The 15,754-nt window shown below is 41.6% G+C and overlaps 1 protein-coding gene across 4 annotated transcripts in view; it reads left to right on the top strand.

Moving 5' to 3' along the window:
• Positions 1 to 15,754, top strand: part of TMEM266 (transmembrane protein 266) — a 151,986-nt gene that overhangs the window by 18,399 nt on the left and 117,833 nt on the right. Inside the window, exon 1 of one of the 4 annotated variants that reach the window (XM_060174695.1) lies at positions 6,837 to 7,321. The exons of the other annotated variants lie outside the window; for them this stretch is intronic. The gene's annotated coding sequence lies outside the window, so the exon portion shown is untranslated. Of the gene's footprint in view, positions 1 to 6,836; positions 7,322 to 15,754 lie in introns of those variants that run through there. 4 annotated transcript variants of the gene reach the window in all.

Below are 15,754 nucleotides of genomic sequence, written 5' to 3' on the forward strand. Positions count from 1 at the left end.
GACATGTCGACATGTGAAGGTCAATAGAAGGTGGAGGATCCAGGAATGAAACTGAGAAGGACCATCCATTGAGGGGAGAGGAAAACCAGATGGTGTCATCCCTTGAATGCCAAAGGAGCAAAGTATTTCAAGAAGGAGAAATGAGTGATCATTTATGCCTAATGCAGTGAAAAGTTGAATGTTACATTTAGCAAAGTGAAGGTCATGACTTGTATTTGAGATGCAGCTCCAGTCACTAGGGTCTGGGCCTAACTGATAATGTGACTATTTGGAGACTCCCAAATCAGGCAACTCTCCTTCTTTTTATTGCTTTATTAATTCAGCTGACATTTATCATACATTCTTCTAAGAACTGAGGGTGACCCACATGAACACACCCAGTCCATGTCCTCAGAATAGGTCAGGAAGCTGAGAGTTGAGGGACACAGGAATGCCATATCTGAGTCTTCTGGTTCTTAGATTTCTTTTCTCTTTTCCTGACCTCATATATAACTTGAAATTAAAGCCTTATTTATTGCCTCCAGGGTTATTGCTGGGGCTCTGTGCCTGCACTATGAATCCACTGCTCCAGGAGGGAGGCCATTTTCCCCCATTTTTGTTGCCCTTGGTGTTATTGTTGTTATTGCTGTTGTTGTTGTTGGATAGGATAGAGAGAAATCAAGAGAGGGGAAGACAGAGGAGGGGAGAGAAAAATAGACACCTGCAGACCTGCTTCACCACCTGTGAAGTGACCCCCCTGCAGGTTGGGAGCCGGGGGTTTGAACCAGGATCATTAACGCTGGTCCTTGCTTTTCGTGCCATATGCACTTAACCCGCTGCGCTACCGCCGCCCCCCCTTAAAGCTTTATTTTGTCTACATAGTTTCTTCCTTTCTTTCTTTCTTTCTTTCTTTCTTTCTTTCTTTCTTTCTTCCTTCCTTCCTTTCTTCCTTCCTTCCTTCCTTCCTTCCTTCCTTCCTTCCTTCCTTCCTTCCTTCCTTTCTTTCTTTTTTTGCCTCTAGAGTTATCACTGGGCCTCGGTGCTGGTGGCCATTTTTTCATTTTTATTGGTTAGAACAGAGAGAAATTGAGAGGGAAGGGTGAGGTAGATAGATAGACAGACAGACAGAGAGACACCTGCAGACCTGCTTCACCTGCAGGTGGGGAGCTGGGGGCTCAAACCAGGATCCTTGTGTGGGTCCCTGCATTTTGTACTATGTGCTTATAACCTGCTGCGCCACCACCCGATCCCCCTCCATAGATTCCTCACCGCATCCTTCCCATGAGAAGACTCATAAATTCTCTGACCTTTCTTCCCAAAAGATTTAAAGATAAAAGATGCCTTATTTCTTGATAGAAAAGTCCCCTCTCTTATTTCCCAACTAGTGCACCAGTGGCCAGTTAAATAAGAGAACTTTCCCTTCTGTCCTGTGGATATAGAAACTAGCCCTGAAAATCAGTTAACCTAAGGTGAACATTTGTCTTTTCTTTAGTCCTTTTTTTAAAAAAAAAAGTATGTATTTATTCTTTTATTTATTATTGGTAGAGACAGAGAAAAATTGAGAAGTGAGGTGGGGAGAGGGAAGGAGACAGAAAGACACCTGTAGCTCTACTTCACCACTTGTGAAGCTTTCCCCCTGCAGGTTGGAGCCAGGGCCTTGAATCCCACGTCCTTGTTGCACTGTATTGTGTGCGCTTAACCAGGTGTGCCACCACCTGGCCCCATCAAGCAAACAGGCGTTTTCCCCTGCCTCAGAACAGAACGCTGTCATGGTTTGCTGTGAACTCTGATCTGTGCTTCAACAATCGTTTTCCCGATACTCCTCAAGCAACAACTAACAAAGTTCCAAAACTATATTGTATGCACAAGTCTTATTTAAGGATAAAGTCCTAGTCAGAAAGAGTTTACCAAGTCCACAGCAGAAAGTGATTCCCATGAGCAGGGTGAAAAGACCCCAGAGAATAGCAGGAGCTTGAGAAGGGATGGAAGGCAAGAATGTAGCACCAGGGGAGCTCTGTGGGTGATGGAGCAGTGCTGTGGTAGCTCTCCTTTCTCTCACTCTTTTTCTCACCCTCACACTCTCTCAAAGAATGAAAAGTGACAAAATCAGACTGATTGGCACATTAATGAGGCCCAGGACTCACTCCCTAGCATCACATAACAAAAGAAGAGAAGAAAATATCACTGAATTTCCCTGGCATGGTGAGGCATTAGCTGGCTCTGAAAGAGTAGAAAGGGTTTGAGTAGATAGGGCAAACAATAATCACGCAAGATGTTTGGTATCCTTTTTAGAGATGATGTTGATTGTGATTTTAGTCTGTACTAACAGCTTGGCCTAAGGGGCTAATTCATATGGAATCACATATACATGAAATCCATTTGTGCTGGTCTATATTTGAGAGGTCTATGGTACAGAGGTTCTGAATTACATTTCAGAGGTAGTGTAGTGGTTGTGAGATGCCCTAGAATTTGAAAATTGTGTTCCAGGAAGTAGTGCAGTGGACAGAACATTGAACTCTCAAGCACAAGGTGGCAGGTATGATCCCTGACCTTACACATGCCAGAGTTGGTACTCTGATTCACCCTCCTCCTCCCACTCTCATGAATGAATGAATGAATGAATGAATTTTTAAAAAGAATCTGAAAATAAATTTGCCTTAATTTATCTGTTTACTCTCATTCAGAAGTAAAATAATTAAAATAGATCAGGACACTAAAGTAGGCAGGTTCCAGTCTTCAGAATCCACAAATGGTGGTGCGGAGAAATCTAAGTAGACTCCCCCCCCCACAAATAGATATCCAAATCAAGTTCCTGGCACAAAGTTTGTAGTAATTTGTCATTGTGGCCATAGGAAACGAATACAGGTTGTTTTAGTTATTATAGGAATAAACAGATTGCAAATGTGAATTTTTGAAGAACCCAATACTTTTGCTAAGGTGACCTGATTTTTGATCTTGGGGAGGCAAGCCCAGAGTCCAAGTGTAATTTAGCAAGTTTAAATGTAATCAATTATTTAACACCCTGCTTAAAGGAAGGCTGTGTGGGTGGAAGTGGGGCAGTTGTCCGGACACAGTGAAGAGGAAGCAGAGGGCTAGGAACTTGCAGTGCAAGCCACAGGCCTGAGAATTACGCTGTTGGATGCAAGTGCGCTGTGATACAGGGAAGCCTGGGCAGGAGTGCCTTTCTCTGCTTGCTGGATGCTGCCTCTCTCTGTGCTCTGATTCCCTATAACTTACAGGCATGGATCATCTTCCAGGCATTTCACTCTCAGTCTCTAGTCATGAATATGAGCACTTTGGATACTGGCAGAGCTTTCTTTTCCTTACAAACTCACAGATGAATACATTTGCAACCTAATTTTTATTTCTCGTGAGTTTGATTAGCATGATTTAGCTAATCATTGCTAAGGTTGACTTAACCTTGAGGCTGAAAAAACTTAGAGGCTATATTTGCCAAGCTCATGCCACTTGATGAGACTTGTTGATACACAGCCTTCCAGATCCTATCTATGGATAGAGAGACTGAATGGATACCCCCTTGATTCAAAATTTAGGACATATATTTATTCAGGAAATATTTTTAACAGTTCTTGAGTGGGTTTTTTTTTGTATTTTATTTATTTGTAATGAAAAAGAAATGCAGAGAGAAAGATACTGAGAAAGAGAGATCAAGAACACTGACCAGCTTTGAACTTGGGACCTCAGAGCCTTAGGCTTGAAGTCTTTTGCAGAACCATTATGCTGTCTCTTCAGCCACAGTAAATATCTTTTCTTGTCATTTGTAGATATATGGGAGTGAAATTGTATACATTTGTGGGGAGACTGCTGGGGGTGGAGAACTATTCAATATGCCCCTTGAGGGAATGATTTCAGGTCCTGTATTGGTATCCTTGGGCACTATTACGAAGTCCCACAAACTGGGTAGCCCAAGATAACAAAAGTCTATTATCTCATAGTTTCAGAGATCAGAAGACCAGGCTTAATCTGGATGTTGTCAGGGCTACACTTCCTCCAAAGAGTTTAGGGAGAATATTTCCTTGTCTCTCCTGCTGATTCCAGCTTTCCTTTGCTTGTGGCCACATCACTCCAATCTTTGCTGCTATCTTCATGTGACCTTCTCCTTGTCTCTTAAAGAAAATTTTGCTGTTAGATTTATGGACCTCATTTTAACTAATTACATCTTTAAAGATGTTTCTAAATAAGATCATGTCTTGACCTTCTGGGTAGACATACATTCTAGGGAGACATTATTCAGTTCATTTTATTTCCTAAAATTGGAAAAAAAAATTCAGAGCGGCATGTGTTTTGGTATGTGCTAAATAAGTACTTAGTTGTCTGTAGCACAAAGTAGATCTGGTTTTCTAAGTGCAAGAACTGTAAGACAGCATAAAGAAACTTGGTAACAATCAAGAAACCACCCTGACTGGAAGCAGCAGTGATGTATCCTGTGAAGGTTTCTTAAGGGATGAGTCCAAATTGGGAGCAACTATCTGTCCATTGGCCTCCTGACCCTGAGGTCACTGGCAGTACAATAATACCCCTAGTTCCCATATCACCTGCTGGTCTTTGCTGTATGGCCACCTGTCTCCTGGCCCATGACCTTCACACCTTTTTAAAAAAATTATCTTTATTTATTGGATAGAGACAGCCAGAAATTGAGAGGGTAGGAAGAGGTTGAAAGGGAGAGAGACAGAAGAGATACCTGCAGCCCTGCTTCACCACTCACAAATCTTTCCCCCTGCAGGTGGGGACTGGGGGCTCAAACCCAGGTTCTTGCACATTGTAACATTGTGCACTTAACCGGGTGTACCACCACCCAGCCCCATTCTTCACAGCTTTGTACTTTTGTAAACACTGCTGTGATTATACCAAAGGCTCATTTTTTGTTTGTTTTGTTCTATTTATTATTTTTTTTCCTTTTAGGATAAATTTCTCATCTAAGGTTTGCTTCACCTATAATCACTGTAGTTACCCAAGTATGGTAATTTGTGCAGTAGGCTCAGTCAGTCACAATAAAGCTGGTCTTCACAGTATTCTCCAAGCATGCCACTAAGAACAAGCTACTGACCTCTTCATAGTTAAGTTCACTTTGATGCACTCTACTATATGTTATTATTAATATTACTATTTATTAGTGATTTTAAAAAATTACAAAATAACAGGGTATAATTCCACACCATTCCGCCAGCATTCTGTGTCCCCATCCCCTCCATTGGAAACTGCAGTGGTTCTTCCAAGGTCACAGATAGGGGGTGACTATTATTTCTTTTTTATTTATTTATTTACCCTTTTGTTGCCTTTGTTGTTTTTTTATTGTTGTAATTATTATCATTGTTGTTATTGATGTTGTTGTTGTTGGCTAGGACAGAGAGAAATGGAGAGAGGAGGGGAAGACAGAGAGGGGGAGAGAAAGATAGACACCTGCAGACCTGCTTCACTGCCTGTGAAGCGACGCCCCTGCAGGTGGGGAGCCGGGGGCTTGAACCTGGATCCTTAAGCCAGTCCTTGCATTTTGCACCACGTGTGCTTAACCCACTAGGCTACCACCCAACTCCCAACTCTTATTTCTTTAACTATCTGTCTATATATGTTTTGCCCATTTTCTCTATGGTACTGCCTTCTCTTCCTTTTTAAGTCACACCTATACCTATTACTACTTCCAAATATCTTTCTTTTTTCCTCTTCTCTCTCTGGGTCCTGATGGAATTGGGTTTTAGAGCCCTCTAATAATTTTCTCTTAATATTTTTCCTCCTCTGGAAGTATGGATCAAAATTCTTTTTGGGGTACAGAAGGTGAGAGTTCTGGTTTCTGTAATTGCTAATCTGCTGGACATAGGCATTGGCAGGTTGGTAAATACCCCCAGCCTGTCTCTATCTTTCCTTAGTGGAGTAGGATTCTGGAGAGGTGGGTTTCCAGGACACACAGGTGAAGTCATTCACCCATGGAGGTTAGGATGGAGTCGTAGTGGCATCTGCAAGTTGGTGTCTGAATGGCAGTAAGTTACAAGGCAGGACAAAATGTTTAACAAGTAGGAACCAGAAAGTAGGAATAGAGCAGGTGAGAATAGAGATTTTTAGGTTGGAAAGAAGCTAAGAAGTCTATTTTTGGTATATTCCTATGGGCCCATGACTTATGTAATTTTTGCTTGATCATGATAGTTAACACGGAGGTGGACTAAAAATATTGTCTGGGAAGATGGTGTCAGAGTTGAGAATAGAACTAGAGCTGGATTAGGGCATAGTATAGGTATCTCCCAAACTTGAAGAAAATCTATGAAAACAATGAACTGTTTACCCCATCAGCCTGACCCAGGACCCATATATATATTCATATTTAGCACAGGAGCCTGTGTAACTTCTGAATCCCTGTCCATCTGAGCTCACAGTTCACAGTCCCAGCTGAGAACATTCTAGGCTGCACTCATTTCAGGACCAGTCTTCATTGAGTGGTAGGGTAGGATGACTCAACCTCCCTTAGGAGAGTGAGGGAGTCCCTACCATTGCTACTTTATTAGGAGGACAAGTTTCCAAGTTCTCATGGGCCACTGCCCATGAGAGTATCCCATAGCGTTTTATGCAGTTTTCTTTCAACAGGCATTCAATTTATCTTCATACCTTGGTTATTTGTGAGTAATGCTATAAGCGTAGGGGTACATACATCCCTTTAAGTCTGTCTTTTTGTAGCCTTTGGATAAATGCCTAGAAGTGTATTGCTGGATGATTGGATACTTCCATTTTTATTTGTTTAAGGAATCTCTTAAACTGTTAAATGTGCTGCATCATTTTGCCTACATCAACATAACAGGAAATGACAAGTATTGGTGAGGATGTAGAGATAAAAGTATACTGTTGATGGGAATGCAAACTGGCTTCATCGTCATCATCATAATCATCTTCTCCCTTTCCTCCTTCTTTTTCTCCTTCTCTCTTCCGCCTCCTTCTACTTCTCCTCCTTCTACTTCTTCTTCTGCTTCTCTTGCTCTACTTTCTCCTCCTTCTTCTTCTTCCTTCCCCTTTCCTTCTTTATTTTTTTTTCCTTCTCAGCTCTGGCTTATGGTGGTGCTGGGGATTGAATTTTGGATTTTAGAGCCTTAGGCATGAGGGTCTCTGTGCATAATAACCATTATGCTATCTCTCCTGCCTCTAAATTGGCTTCTTTTTTATAATCATTACCTCAGTAAAAGAATAAATGTGGTCTGTGCCAAAGTATTACATTCTAGGTTCCCAACTACCTTTTTTTTTTTTTTTAAGGTTTGTTTATTTTATGAGAAAGACTAGAAGCTGCTCCTCTGGAGTATGTGATGCTGGAAATCTCAGGCATGCAAGTCCTGTGCTCTACTTGGTATGTCACTACCCCATGCTCCAGCTGCCTTCCTATACCTCATTCACTCGTAAGAAACCATGTGGTTCACTTTGTGCAAATCAAACCCACCCTACAGGCAGAAATGGCCTGGACAGCCTTGCACAGTGCTCAGTACTCGCTAAAATTATTGCTCCAGCCAAATTGGAACAAAACACCCAGAATCAGTAAACAGGGAACCAAATGTCCAGGCTCCCAAGTTGCTGCAGCTCTTGCAGTGAAGCTGACTGGACTTGGGTTTCAGTTCCAAGCCAGCCAGTCACTGACCATATAGACCAGGGCAAGGCTTTTTATTAACCTCTGTGAAGCAAAGTTCTGTAAACTGGCAATTATCTATAAATTGGGCTGGGTTCTCCTTTCTTAAAGAGTTAACTAGCTCATTTGGTGAGATGGGGAATGTATGAGAAAACCTCCAGCATCCCTTGGGTGTACAGTCCCCACCCCTTAGACCTGCCCATTATGATCCATGGGAAAAGTGGCTGATTGGCAGCACCCTGCAGATTGGGGGAAATTACCACCCTCTTAGTCCCCCACAACCATGTGAGTACAGCAGCTTCTTTCCTAGAACTTAGTGCTTTCTCCCTAAATCTGTATCCACTTTCTTGTTTTTGTTTTTACATCAAAGGAAGAAGTATTCCTTCTTTTCAAAATTTTGTATAATCTTCATATTCCTGACTTCATCTTTGCCTTTGCTTCAGCACACTCTTCTCTCAACCCTGAAGCTCATTCACGATGCATGCCACCTTTCTTTCCTTTAGCTGTCAAACTTCTTGAATAGTGCTAGAACCTGTCAGTTAACTCATGACTATTATGCACAGCCATGTGCTGAGTAGAATAGCAGGCAGAGTGGGGGAGCCAGCAGGACTACTGGCAGAAGGTGCTATCAGTTCTCCAGCTTTACAGTCTCTGTTGAGATACTGGACAAATTCTTTTGACTTGTGTTCTGGTGCTCACCGAACTCTCTTTTGTCACAGAGGACCCAACAGTCTCTGTTCTCCAGTTGAATCAATTTAATTCCATTTCTCTTTTAAGAATATTTATTGGGAAGGGAGAGAAGTCAAGAGGGAAGGGGAAGATAGAAAGGGAGAGAGAAAGAGAGTGACACATGCAGCAGTGCTTCACAGCTGGTGAAGTTTCCCCCTACAGGTGAGAACCAGGGGCTTGAACCTGAGGCCTTGAGCATTGGAAGATCTACATTCTACCAGGAGGACCACTTCTCAGCTCCTTTAATTTCGTTCTCCTCAATAGTCAGTCCCATGTTCTTTTTTCACCATTAGGAAGATAATGGCTTCACCTAGTTAATCCCTGTCTCCTTTGGATTCTTGCTTAAGAACTTCTACTCCTCAGGGGAAATTTTCATGTCCCCTTCTCTACCTATTTAGGACAGATCCTGTTTCAATCCCTTTGTTCACACCACTTAACTCAGTTTCAGTTCTGCGTTGGTGAGGGTGATTGCTTGTCTACCTTTTCACCCAGACTTTCATGGGAATGGGGCCATGCTTGTTTTTACTCTTTTACTCACCATCCCAGGCACAGCTCTTGGCACAGTGTCTGTCTGGTGGTAGAGGAAAGGGAGGGAGAGAGTATCTTGCAGGAGTTGGTAAAAGTAGAAGAAAATAATGTATTCTAATGCTTCCTGCAGAGTATTATAATGGAGTTAGACCCCGCCTGTTTGGGGAGCACAGAATAGCAGCAATTAACTCACAGGGGTGTGAGTGCAGGTGTGAAGTAATCAGCAAACACCTCGGAAAAGATGAGTAGGCATTAGCTATGCAAATGAGCAAGGAAATGGAATTCAGCAGAGGGAGAGCTTATACAAAGATGTGAAAAGACTTCATGAGTTGAGGGAACTGACTGAGTTGATGTGACTGGAGTGAGGAGCACAACAAGAAACCTCAGAAGATGAGACTGGACAGAAAAAGGACAAAGATGAAGGAAGGTCCTGCCCAGTTCCTGTGGAATTTGAGCATATGTACAAAGAGCCAGAGATGAGTTTTATGTGGGAAAATAGTATGACAGATTTACATTTTTAAAAGGTTTCCTTTGGCAACTGGCACTCTCATACATGGCTGGTAGATCTGTAAAACAGCACTGCCATTTTGGAAAGCTGTTTGGCAGTTTCTCATGAAATTAAAACTACAGCCAGCCTACAGACTGGCAACTCTACTCTACTCCTAGGTATTTACCTAGAATCAAAAATGAGGTGACACCTCTATAGAGCCCTACCCCACTAGCAAAGGACAGAAACAGGTTGGGGATATGGATCGACCTGCCGATGTCTGTGTCCAAAGGAGAAGCAATTACAGAAGCCAGGCCTTCCATCTTCTGCACCCCATAAAGATCTTTGGTCCATATTCCCAGAGAGGGAAAGTTTCCAATGGAGGGGATGGGATACAGAACTCTGGTGGTGGGAATTGTATGGAATTCTGTTATCTTACAATCTTGTTAATCATTATCACATCACTAATAATAATTTTTTAAAAAAGAAAGAAAAAAAGGAGAAAGAAGAAAAATGCAGGAAAATATTTGTGATCTTAATGTTGGTTATATCTAATTTTTTACTTTTGAATATGTAGTCTCTGAACATATTCAATACATATATATTACATATATGTGGGGGGGTGAGGTTACACAGTGAATAAAGTGCTAACATACACGAAGTCCCAAGTTTGATTCCCCGTGTGCCAGAGTAACGCTCTGGATAGCTCTTTCTCTTTCCTCACATCAATCAGTCAATTAATCAATATTTTTAAGAAAAGGTATCCCCCAAAAAAGATTTACACTGATACAAAAATGTTCATGCAACTTTTTCATAAAACTAGAAACCTCAATTTTTCATCAATCGTTGGAGAAAAAATTGAATTGTGGATGTTCTTACATCTGGCTGTTTCTCAGTAATATAAAGGAACAAACTATTAACTTCCTCCTTAGGTGCTTCTAAAAGGTAACAACACAACAATAGTAACATTATAACAATGTTATATTCTAACACAATGATGTTTGATTATAATATAACAATAATGATATTATGTTATAGCATATCAGTGATCTTTTTGACATCTCCTAAGAAATTCCTAGGCTTTTGGTAACTGTGGGCAGGAAATATGGGTGAAAACCAAGTATATAAAATATATAACTCAATCAAAAAAATATATAAAGTTGGGTCATCTGACAAATATTTATGTGTGTATATATATATATTTTTTACTTTTTAAAAAAATATATGTATGGTTCTTAGAATGAACCCAGTACCTCACATATAACATAATACCTCTGAACTGCCTCTCTGACCTAACTTTTATTATATCTTTTTAGAGAGACTGGGAGGGAAGAGGGATAGACACTAAAGCATAGCATCCATGGAATCCTACTGATGTTAATGCTTGGTGCTGTCCATGGTGCTTACACATGATGCCAGGGATCAAACCCAGGGCCTTACTCATAAAATGCATGCTCTCTACTGCTGAGCCAACTACCAGGTCCTTTATTATTTTTAAAGATTTGTTTTATTTGTTTATTTCAAATAAGATATAGAGTTGATCATTATTAAATCACTAATTAAATAAAATTTAAAAGGATATAGAGTTCCACATGAGAGAGAGAGAGAGAGAAGCCAGAACAACACTGTGGTATGTGTGGCATATGGGATCAAACCAGGAACACCAAGCATTCAAGTCCTGCACTCTACCAGTTGAAATATTTCCCAGGTTGCACACTTTTTTATATATCTTATACGTCACAGCACTTTATTGAGTTAAAGACTCCAGACATGAAATAATCCATATCATGTAATGCTATACTCAACTTAAGAATAGGCAAAGCTGTTCTATGATCCTAAAAATCAGAACAGGCAACTGGGAATGTGGTTCAGTGAGCAGAGCACAGGATTTGCCTACACAAGGCCCCGATTTCTATCCCTGGCACTATGCTGGTGCTCTGGTCTTTTTCTCTATCATAAATTAATACAACTTTTGAAAAAAGATTTTATTAATGAGAGAGAGAGAAAGGAGTGAGAGAAAGAGAAATAGATCTCACACTTTCTGTTCTTGTTTCTTAAGATCTGCTTACAAATGGGATCATCCCATAGTCATCCTTCTCTTTCTGGCTCATCTCACTTAACATGATTCCTTCAAGCTCCATCTAAGATGAGGTGAAGATGATTGATCATTCTTAATAGCTGAGTACTACTCCATTGTGTATATATACCACAACTTTCTTAGACAATCATCTGTTGTTGGACACCTAGGCTGCTATTTTGAGTTTGAGTTATTACAAATTGTGCTGCTATGTACAATTTGTAATTGTACTCATAGATATCTTTGAGAGAGTATGCTTGTTTCCTTAGACTACATTCCCCAGGAGAGGAATTGCAAGATCATAGGATAAGTCCATTTCTAGTATTCTAGAAGAAATGATTTTCTGGATTACTAAGACGATAGTTTTTTTTTTTTTTTTATTTAAGAAAGGATAAATTAACAAAACCATAGGGTAGGAGGAGTACAACTCCACACAATTCCCACCACCCAATCTCCATATCCCACCCCCTCCCCTGATAGCTTTCCCATTCTCTATCCCTCTGGGAGCATGGACCTAGGGTCATTGTGGGTTGTAGAAGGTGGAAGGTCTGGCTTCTGTAATTGCTTCCCCGCTGAACATGGGCGTTGACTGGTCGGTCCATACTCCCAGTCTGCCTCTCTCTTTCCCTAGTAGGGTGGGTCTCTGGGGAAGCAGAGCTCCAGGACACATTGGTGGGGTCTTCAGTCCAGGGAAGCCTGGCCAGCATCCTGATGACATCTGGAACCGGGTGACTGAAAAGAGAGTTAACATACAAAGCCAAACAAATTGTTGAGCAGTCATGGACCCAAAGCTTGGAATAGTGGAGAGGAAGTGTTAGGGGGATACTCACTGCAAACTCTAGTGTATTTCTGCTTTCAGGTATATATTTTGCAGTAGTTTATGGATACGTGTGAACATATGCTCTCTCTCACAGAACCTGGTGTATATCTAGGTTTTGGGACTTTGTTAGAAAGTGAACCACCTGGGATGGAATTAGAGTATACTATGAAAGGAAAGGTCTCATCCGAGTAATGAAGCTGAAGGGTTGTCATTCCACACGTGAAGTCTCTGGACACAGTCTGAAGTGAAGCATGTTGAGGTGACAATCGTTGTGTTGATTAGGTTGCTATCAGCAGATGCAATATTATTTGATATGGATTGGGAGAGGCATACGGGAAAGTGGGCCCTATCCAAGGGTTCCAGGACTGGGGGAAGTAGAGGCTCTATAGTGGAGATGTGAGGTTCCTGCTGTCTTAGGGCTCAAAAAGACAATGTTAATGTTATCATCACATTATTTGGTAATTGGGTTAACTTTGAAAAGTCCTTTTGTTAGGGTTTGCTGTACAGTACCCAGTATCTTGTATATAGCTGTGCTATTGGATGCTTCTGATCTATTTGGTCTAGGCTTTTGAGAGAGTCCGCATATCAAATACACAACCTATATATTGAAAAGATTCAGTCTGTGTTTTAAAAAACTTCGAGACATACAATTAATTTTCCCCCTCTCATATTAATTAACTAGTGATTTATATGACTACATTTTACTAGGAGTGTACATAAACACCATTTCCACCACGGAAAGACTGTGACCCATCCCTCCCACCCACTCCCACCCCCCACTGGCCCAGGAAGCTGCATGTCTACCCCTCACCACAGGGTTTTTACTTTGGTGCCTTACTTACAATTTGGTCAGGTCCTGCTTTTAGTTTCCCTTTCAGATCTTCTTACTCAACTTCTGTTGACGAGTGGGATCATCCCATACTCATCTTTATCTTTCTGACTTAGCTCACTTAACATAATTCCTTCTAGCTCTGTCCAAGATGGGTCAGAGAAGGTGGGTTCATTGTTCTTGATAGCTGCATAGTATTCCATTATGTATATATACCACAGCTTTCTCAGCCACTCATCTGTTGTTGGGCATCTGGGTTGCTTCCAGGTTTTGGCTATTATGAATTGTGCTGCTATGAACATAGGAGTACACACCTCTTTTTGGTTGGGTGTTATGGAGTCCTTGGGGTATAAGCCCAGGAGAAGAACTACTGGATCATATGGAAGGTCCATGTCTAGCCTTCTGAGAGTTTTCCAGACTGCTCTCCACAGAGGCTGGACCAATTTACATTCCCACCAGCAATGCAAAAGGGTTCCTCTGTCTCCACAGCCTCTCCAGCATTTGTTGCTGCTGTCCTTTTTGATGTATGCCATTCTTACAGGAGTGAGGTGGTATCTTAATGTTGTCTTTTTTTTTTATTTATTCCTTTATTGGGGAATTAATGCTTTACATTCAACAGTAAATACAATAGTTTGAACATGCATAACATTCTCCAGATTCCCATTTAACAATACAACCCCCACTATTTCATTCATCATTTTTCATGGATTAATGTTGTCTTAATTTGCATTTCTCTGACAATCAGTGACCTAGAGCAGTTTTTCATATGTTTGTTAGCCTTTTGGATCTCCTCTGAGGTGAATGTTTTGTTCATATCCTCTGCCCATTTTTGGATGGGGTCATTTGCTTTTTTGGTGCTAAGTTTGCTGAGCTCTTTATATACTTTGGTGATTAGTTTCTTGTCTGATGTATGGCATGTGAAGATCTTCTCCCATTCTGTGAGGGGTCTCTTTGTTTGTTTAATAGTTTCTTTGGATGTGCAGGAGCTTTTCAATTTGATGTAGTCCCATTGGTTTGTTTCTGCTTTAGTCTTCCTTGCAATTGGGTTTGATTCATCAAAGATGTCCTTGAGGTGTAGGGTAGATAGTCTTGATAAGAATTGAGAATGTTATGAGAGAAGGGTTAAGATGTCTTGGTCTCAACTTTTTGATAGTATAAATATAGCTGGAAAAAACTTGGCAAGTGTTTTGGGGAGATTTATGGTGCAGGAGATGAGCTGAATGTCAGAAATGTGAGGCCATTGTACATTGGAAGCATCTGCATGACCAGTGGATGGGACTGACTATAGGTCTGCAGCCTGGGGAGTCCTGGGCTGGAGAAGAGGATGTGGGATCCCCAGCAGGGAGCGTCACTGAGGTCATGACTTTGGAGAGTTTGTGGACTGAGCAGAGACAAGTGCTAAAAGCAGAACCCTGGAAATCTTGACATTGAAAGGACAGGGGAGGTGGTCTGGGAGGTGGTGCAGTAGATAAGGCATTGCACTCTTAACCATGAGGTCCTGAGTTCTGTTCCTGGCAGCACATGTACCAAAGTGATGTCTGGTTCTTTTTCTCTCTCCTATATTTCTCATGAATAAATAAATAAATTCTTTTTAAAAAGGACAGGGGAGAACAAGGAATCCTGGAAGGAATCTGAGGAGATGTTAAATGGTGCATCATAGGAGCCAAGGAAGGGGAAAGTACTCATCAAATCAGGAGACACAATGCCAACTACTGTGCTTGTCGGTTCTGAACAGGCCTGATTCCTCACCATGTACTTTTCTGCTAAGCCCTTCAAATCTCAAATTCCTTTCTCATGCTACTGACATGTCTTCCCCAAAAGTGGCCAGAGACTAGCAGTTCTCAAGACCTCATGACCTAACCCCAGTCTCATCTTTAGCATCCCTGCAGCATTCAGCTTTGTTGACCAGATCCTCTTCCTCTTCTTGCACCTCTGTGACTCTACAAGGTCCTCAATCCCTTAACTCATCCTTGCTATGACACCCCTTCTGCTCCTGAACATGCCCGAGGCCGCAGGCTACTCCGCCTCCCATAGAATCCACAGCTTCTGGTTTTAGGATAGTTGCCTTGAAAGCACCTGAGGAGAATGTTTCCACCAGATTCATCTGCTCATCTCCTTAGCTGCACACTCTCCCCACCCTGGTGTGTGCATATGTGCACGTACAGGTTCAAGAGTGCTCAGTCGATAGTGAATGAAATGGACAAGTGACTTCTGCGAATGTCAGACTTGTCTGTTTCTTTCAATTCAGGGATTTTGGAGAATGTAGATTAAGTGTGTTCCTTAAAGTTCCATCTCATTTTCTTCCTTCAGCATCACATTCAACTATCTCCTAGTAGTCAGACCTATGCTAATACTGATGACACTGGAAAGTGGCACTTGCTGAGTCTCACTTGGTGAGGCTGTGACCCCTTAGTAGAGCGTTGTCTGGCAAGGGGAAGGGTGGCAGGAGGGGATCTGATATTGATAAGTTGACTCGAACTTTACTATTGTCAGTACTGTGCCAGCAGTTAGTCAGCTACCACTGAGTTTGGAAGCTAAAGGATAACCATCAGGGACTCGCATCCCCATTCTATTCATCCCTGAACCTCTTATCCCTTCAAAATAATAAAGAGTAGTTGAAACCTCTTATGGGCTTTGCTTTCTAGGAAGAAATTCAAAGAGGGCCCAGCACTACCCTAGAGGCCTCAGTC

Source organism: Erinaceus europaeus, chromosome 16 (genome assembly GCF_950295315.1).
Source record: "Erinaceus europaeus chromosome 16, mEriEur2.1, whole genome shotgun sequence".
NCBI classification, from domain to species: Eukaryota; Metazoa; Chordata; class Mammalia; order Eulipotyphla; family Erinaceidae; genus Erinaceus; species Erinaceus europaeus.